At 44.4% G+C, this 7,902-nt stretch overlaps 1 non-coding gene across 1 annotated transcript; it reads left to right on the forward strand.

Annotated features, from left to right (window-relative positions):
* Window positions 1–6,609: 6,609 nt before the first annotated feature.
* On the forward strand, window positions 6,610–6,716 carry LOC123454878. Its single transcript, XR_006633534.1, has one exon. It is a non-coding gene; the product is annotated as a U6 spliceosomal RNA (small nuclear RNA).
* Window positions 6,717–7,902: the final 1,186 nt, after the last annotated feature.

The following is a 7,902-nucleotide window of genomic DNA, read 5'->3' on the forward strand; positions in this document are numbered from 1 at the left end:
CCCAGAAAGTGTTTCCTCTTTAGCAGAAAACCATTATTAGCTTTGTGAACTGAAACAATTTTAATGTGGATCCATTAAGAAGAAAGTTATCTTGGACATACAGAAAACAGATACATGGGTGTAGTGAGATCTATGCTAATCTGGGAGCTGAGTCCATTGTTACATTACATAGGCCTATAGAGCTGTATTTCAGTGCTGGGAGGCTATCACTGTCATTTCTATGGCCTTGAACCACTGTTGATTGTATGAGGGAAGAGGCTGACAGCCATCGTAACTTGTGGGAGCAGCGTCCACTCCATCATGATGTTGAAGAACTGCTATTACACAGTGAATTGAGATCATCCTCACATGGACTTGCAGAGAACGCTGTTGGTGGAGTGAGTTGAGAAGGCAGGTTACCTCTGGAATTTGGGACATCTGTCATCTTTAGGATGGTAGAAGTATTCCCTGTTGAATGGAGGAAAGCACTGATGAACTGAGACCATAGCTACCTGATTCATCTCTGTCCTTGGGGATCCGAAGTGGATGAGATCACTGTTCCCAAAGTCAGTTGAGAATCATTGCCTGTAAACTTAAAGAAGCACTAATATCCCTAAATGGGAGATTACTGTTTATCACTGAGTTGAGAAGCACTGGACATGGTGCAGTTGAGCAAATTGTTAACTGGAGAGCAGATGAGAACTGTTTCCTTCTGGGCTAGTCACTTCACTTACTTGTGTGGGCTGAACTGTCCTTACATGTATGAGCTGGAAACACTTTCATTGTTGACAGGACAGGCACTGTCTATTTTATGTAGTGAAACAACATGAATGTCACCTTCGGTATCTGAAAACTCAGACATCGATGTATTCTGAGATATGTTGTGATGAGAGTGGAGGCCACCATTATTGGGTGGTCTTTGACATCTATATGTGGGTGACCTGAGATCAATGTTGTGAGTAGACGGAGAACACTGTTAACTGTATGAGGAGATAAACAGTGTATACTCAGAGGGGCTTGACAGTAAAGAGAGCATTGTTACCATGTGAAAGGAGAAATAGGGGTGAGAAATAGGCAGTGAATCAGGGACAAATCCATAAAGAGAGAGCAAAGTAGCCAGGTGTGATGGCACACACCTTTAATCCCAGCACTCAGGAGACATAGGTAGGAGGATCACTGTGAGTTTGAGGCTGCTCTAAGACTACACAGTGAACTCCAGGTCAGCCTGGACTAGAGTAAGGCACTACCTTGAAAAAATAATAATAATAATGGTGTCAATGAACTACTGTCTGTACAATGAGATCATTGTACCTGGAGTTGTTGAGAATACTGTCACCTGGCTGACTTTAGAAGTACTGTCCAACCTGGGAGCTTCAACGTCCATTGTCGTGACAACCTCAGAAGCATTGTACCATTGGAAGTGAGAAACATCTTAACATTGGTGACATGAGACCATAGTTGTTTCGTTCATGAGGAGTTTCTGATCTGAAATGTATTGTAAGCCCTTTGTTTTCAGTTTGGCTGGAATGGGGAAGGAAAGTTTCATGTTTCTCCCTGCTACATTCCTCTAAGTTCTGGGACAATTTTGAATCTTTTGTTCCAGACTCGCATGCGCTGCCTTCCACGTCTTCTCTATGGACTACTCCCGTGGAGGCCTCCCTTCCGCATCTTCTCTCCATTCCCTGGATCTCCCTTTCCAGCTGGCAAGGAATTCCCTTCTGCCCAAATCTTCCTAGATTTCTTTAAATTATTGTTAAAAATAAAAATTTAGCTGGTCATAGTAGTGCATGCCTTTAACCCCAGCACTTAGGCAGAGATAAGAGGATTGATGGACTTGAGTTCCAGGGCACCCTGAGACATCGTAAATTCCAGACCACCGTGGCCCAGAGTGACGCCCTACCTAAAAAAAAAGAATGAATGAATGAAAAAAGAAAAAAGAAAAGAAAAGGAACAGGAAAGGGAGGACTGGGGAAATGGCTTAGTGGTTAAGGCATTTGCCTGTGAAACCTAAGGACCCCCATCTGATTCCCCAGGACCCATATAAGCCAGATGCACAAGGGGGAGCATGCGTCTGGAGCTCGTTTTCAGGGGGTGGTGTCCTCGGCATGGCCATTCTCTTTTTCTCTCTGCATTTTCCTCTGTCTTTCTCTCAAATAAAAATAAAAATAAAAATAAAAATAAAAGTGTATTTGTTAATTATTGACTTTCAGAAACATATAATTAAATACAATATCTAAACAGCCTATAAAATCTTAATAATTAACTATTTTTTCAAAAAGTGTACACAGCTCCCTCCCTCTGCACTACCTACTCTTTTCACGTACTCATTCTCACAGGGACAGAATTTACCCTTTACATGAGGTCACAGGCAGGGAGGAAATTGTTTGCATTCATGTTCCTTTTTCAATGTCTGATTTATCCCACATCGAGAAACATCTAGGGTCTTTCTCCACTGATCCAACACGCTATACCAAAATATTTTCCTACTTCCCCCAGGCCTATGACCCAACCTAATGTGATCTCTTTGTAGTTCTTTCCTCCACTCTCACTGATGAACAAAAATGCCTCTAACATACATCAGATTAATAAATCTAAACGTATCACTCATGACTAAATAATTTTACAGCCAATCTGTTATAATTATTAGACTATGTACAGTCAAGCCATTTGAATCAATATTTTATTTAAATGACCCTCAATTCTAGAATCACAAAAGATTCCTGTACTTAAAAATAATCAACTCTCTGAAAATCAATAAAATATTTAATGAAAGGATTTTTAGATGGTTTTCTGTTTTTTTTTTTGTTTGTTTGTTTTTTTTTTTTTTCTTTGAGGGGCCTTCAGCAGTGTGCACCCTACCCTGTCTGGCCACTTCTCCATCCATCTCCATCCCCATCCTCCCCCACCGTGGCCTTCAGGACGTCCCAGCTCCCCGCAGTCCTCTGTTCCCCAAATGTAATGCCGGTGCTGCCTCTGTTTTTATATAAGGGAAAATAAGTACAAAAGCAAACATTTAGAAAACTTGAAACATATAAAAATTTATACATATTTATAAATATACATATTTATACATATAAATTTATACAATTTATATGACTAAAAATGTAAAAATATTAAGGCCAAATTAATCTAGAATCAACCTCTTTCTATAATGGCATTTCGGCTACAGAGATGGCTTAGCGGTTATGCACTTGTCTGTGAAGCCTAAGGATCCCGGATTGAGGCTCAATTCCCCAGTACCCATTAAAGCCAGATGCACAAGGTGTCACATGCATCTAGAGTTCATTTGCAGTGGCTGGAGGCCCTATTGCACCCATTCTCTCTCTCTCTCCCTCTTTCTCTGTCACTCTCCATTAAATTAAATTAAATTAAATTAAGTTAAATTAAATTAAATTAAAAAAAGAAAAAGACCTTTCCAATAGTCAAATAGCCATAATCATGGTAATAACTCCTTTAATAAATAAAAATATATTCCTGTGACAATCAACACACTATCTGATAAGCCACATGTCAGTCTAAAAGAGCTAGCTGAGGTTGGCGAAATGGCTTAGCAGTTAAAGCATTTGCCTGTGAAGCCTGAGGACCCTGGTTTAATTCCCCAGGACCCACATAAGCCAGATGCATCTGGAGTTCGTTTGCTGTGACTAAAGGCCCCGGCATGCCCATTCCCACTTTCTCTCTATCTCAAATAAGTAAAATTTAAAAATAAAATTAAAAAAAAAAAAGGCTAGGTAACACGATTTATAAAGAAACACATATAATTGGCTAATGCTTCTGTAAAAACAAACTCAAAAAGTGAAAACAGAAAATAGATCTACTGGGCTGGAGAGATGGCTTAGCAGTTAAGCGCTTGCCTGTGAAGCCTAAGGACCCCGGTTCGAGGCTTGGTTCCCCAGGTCCCACGTTAGCCAGATGCACAAGGGGGCACATGCGTCTGGAGTTCGTTTGCAGAGGCTGGAAGCCCTGGCACGCCCACTCTCTCTCTCTCTCCCTCTATCTGTCTTTCTCTCTGTGTCTGTCGCTCTCAAATAAATAAATTAAAAAAAATAGATCTACTTATAATTCAGTTCTTCAAAACTTTATATAAACATTAGGGCATTCAACAGGTATTTAAATTACCTATAACCCCGCCAAACAAGCCACTATTTAACAAAAAATCTAATGGTCTACTTAAACCACAACTTAAAAAACCAAAACTGTGGAATCTAGAAGATCTTATGATTCCCCAAGAACAAATATGTACTGTCAGATTTTTTAAAAATTTCTTCTCTCCTTAAAACTTTTGGGTGTGTGTGTGTGTGTGTGTGTGTGTGTGTGTGTGTGTGTATGCATGCATATATTTCAAAAAAAAATAACAGATGGATCACAATGACAAGGACCACATAATCTTTAACCTGGGACAAAGGATGTGCTGCCATTTTGCTTCTACCAGAACTTTAAGGAATCACGTTGTCCAGTGAAACGTTATTGTGAGCTGATACTGCAATCATCAAATCTCAGTGCCTGACATCAACTGGCTGAACATCAGACCCCTCCTGAGACCATCTCCAGGAAGAGACGCTATAACTACTTCAGTATTTCCCCTTTCAACAACCATCTGGCAAGTATAAGAACAACCATCACTAACTGCTGGGGATTGAGATCCACAGTAACCTTAGGAAAGAGATACCAAGGAGACCATTGTGTCAGGGGACTCCTGTCACCATGAGGAGTTGAGATCACTCTAACCTGGAGTCGCTGAGTCCACTGTTGTCTAAATGAGCTGAGAGCCACCATTCACTATGGGAGGTGTGACATCAGTTATCTCCCTCATCTCAGAAGGACTGTCCCCTGTTGAATGAAGAAGCATGACAACTTTGGTCAGCTGAGCCCATGGCTGCCTACTTCACCTGCATCCTCTGTGACCTAGAGTGGCTGACACATGTCCTGAGTTATAATCACTTTACCTGCAACAATAGAGAAGCAGTGAGGGTCCACTTCCTGACCTGGGATAACTTTCATGTGGATTCAGCATAAGAATGTTCCCTTGTGGATAGAAGAACACTATTACATGATGGTGGTGACAGCGTTTCTACTTGGGATAGTGGGGACCACTGTGGTTGACAAGCAGTGTTTCTTACTCTGTTGAAGAAGCAGCGATAGGCATGAGAGGAGACTAATATATTCTGGTGGGTCTGAGAATGATGATTGCTAGATAACCCTGAGGAAACAGTTCATGTGGACAGCCTACAAGTTGAATCCAGGCCTGCAGGCTTTGCAAGTCATGTAAGCACTCTTACTTGAGTGTTGTAAGTGCACTGTTAGATGGAGGGCTGGGACTGTGCTTTCTGCTGAGCAGACAGCCACCACTAACTTTGCACTGAGAGGATATGATTGGGGACCCACCCAGAGACAGGTTCTTGGGTTACTGAGGTCACTGTGACATTGATGTGCTGAGATCATTCTTATGGAGAGCTCACAGAAATCTGTGCGATGGGAATTCTTGTACCTGGGTTATCTGTGATCATTGCTTCCTGCGAGAATTGGGACTACTGTTAATTGAAGGAGGTGACAGATCCTGTAGGCTGGAAGCTAGGGATGGGAGAAAGGTACCACTGTAACTTGGTTGAGGTAAGAAACCTTGTTCACTTAGTGAGGGGGGCACTGTTAGCTAGACTTGCAGACAACACTCATCTCTGGCTGAGCTGAGATCACCTGGTGGCTGTGGGAGCTGGTAGGTCAGTGACCTGTATGACTTCAGCAGGCTTGTTCCCTGTGGTCTTGGGAGCCATGTTTAACAAGGGTGAGGTGGGACCAAGGTCACTGTGTTGCTCTGTCCCCTGTGATCTGAGTACTTGAGACCACTGCCATCATGGCAATGTCAACTGGGAGACTTTGGGTCACTGTTTCTTCCTGGAACAGAATCCACTGTTCTGTGAGTGAGCTGAGGGGACAATGTCCTGTGAAGTCTGCAGGGTTTGAGACCAGTTACCAAGGTAACTTCAGAACCCACTGTCACCTGGGAAGGTGACCCAACCTTTTCCAGCTTCATCTGAGAACATTTATGAGGTACACAGTGGTTTGGATGGGATCCTCTGTTAACAGGTGGGTTGGAGCCTGTTAGCCTATTACACGAGCTGTCAGCCTCTATTACCATGTTGAGCTGAGATCATCATAAACCTGGGCAAAGGGAATGGGGTCACTTACACGAGGGCTCTCAGGTGACTGTCACTTGTAGCAGGCGAGTACCACTGTTTATGGGGTGTTGGGGTGAGCTGAAAGCCACCATTACCTGGGAGATCTTAAACGTCGGTTACAAGGAGCAGCTGCAACTGTCCTACCTGGTGAAGTAGAGGCCCCTGGTACAGATGGAGCAGTTAGACCTCTGTTCCCATGTGAGCTGAGGCCCCTGCTCCCTGGCTTGGCACTATTGTCACTGGTCACTGTGTGAGCTGACATCACTGTTTTTGGGTAAATGAGAACTGTTCCCTTTTGGATGGGGTTCCCCTCCTCATAAAAGATATTCAGATTTTCTTTTCAAAATATTTACCAGGGCCTCAGCAAACTAATGTCTGTCAGGCTTTATAGTGGTGGCTGAGGAGTTGAATGCAGGCCTGCAGGCTTTGCAAGCTATGCAAGATACCACGCTTTGTGCTCGCTTCGGCAGCACATATACTAAAATTGGAACGATACAGAGAAGATTAGCATGGCCCCTGTGCAAGGATGACACGCAAATTCGTGAAGCGTTCCATATTTCCCACGTTAGCCAGATGCACAAGGGGGGCGCACGTGTCTGGAGTTCGTTTGCAGTGGCTGGAAGCCCTGGCGCGCCCATTCTCTCTCTCTCCCTCTATCTGTCTTGCTCTCTGTGTCTCTCACTCTCAAATAAATAAATAAAAATTAAAAAAAAAAATACCACGCTTTTGACTCCTGAGCCATCTCCCCAGTCCTCTTTAGTCTAGTGTGAGAGGAGGTTCCGGGTGTCATTTCAGAAGGAGAGGCATGCAAGAGAGAGAAGCAGATTCCTCCATGAAGGGCTTGCAAGCCCCTGCTGGCTGCAGGCCTGCTTGCTGGGAGCTGATCCTGGCTGTCAATACTGACAAGTAGGTAGCGCGGTACTGACGGGGGCCGTATGCGAATGTGGTTGTTCTGGGTGGCGAGTCCCCATAGTTAGCCCACTTGTAGCACACCAGACCTCTGCTTCTGCGTGTGCTCATGTGTGCGCGCAGCACTGGCAGCCTGCTGTGTGGTCGTCACTGAGGACAGTGACGTGACAGGAGACATATGATGAGGGTGACGGGGCGGGCGCTCATAGAGAGCTTCCCTGGGCAAGGGGTGGGCAAAGTTAGCTGAAAACCTCTGGAGGGTAAGGAAGACACAGAGATTCTGATGGATTCTGGTGGTTTGGCCTCTGTCCTTACTCAGAGACCCATGAGAGCACCCTGGGGCAGGTGGTTTTGCAGGAACACTGGGTGCTCTGGACAGGAATGGACTAGTGCTGGGAAGGAGGTAATAGTGGTTATTTCAGGCCCATGTAGGATGAGACGTAGGCAGGGATTTGGGGTTGGTGGATTTGTCAGTCCAGGAGAAGAAGAGCTATGTTGACTCTGGGTGGCTCCTCCTCCATTCTCCTGCCTCAGACCCTTCAAGAGACATACTGTCCCTGAAGCTGCTAATCCTTAGTGTGATCTGACTCCATGCCAGACACTGAAGACCCCTGGAGGCCTGCAGTCCCTGTGGGACTCTCTGTTGACCCTGAAGGTATGAGCCAGGCTCTGCAGTGGGGTTTGAGCCCACACCCAACGTGAGGGAATGTCTGATGGAGAGCACCACCACTCCTTTGTTGTCCCTTTGGTCCACCATGCCTTTAACTGTGACACCTGAGTGTTGGGGAGGGTGGTCAGAGGAGATGTCCAGGGCATACAGCATGATTAGTGCATCTGG

The sequence above is a fragment of the Jaculus jaculus genome, chromosome 14, assembly GCF_020740685.1.
Source record: "Jaculus jaculus isolate mJacJac1 chromosome 14, mJacJac1.mat.Y.cur, whole genome shotgun sequence".
NCBI classification, from domain to species: Eukaryota; Metazoa; Chordata; class Mammalia; order Rodentia; family Dipodidae; genus Jaculus; species Jaculus jaculus.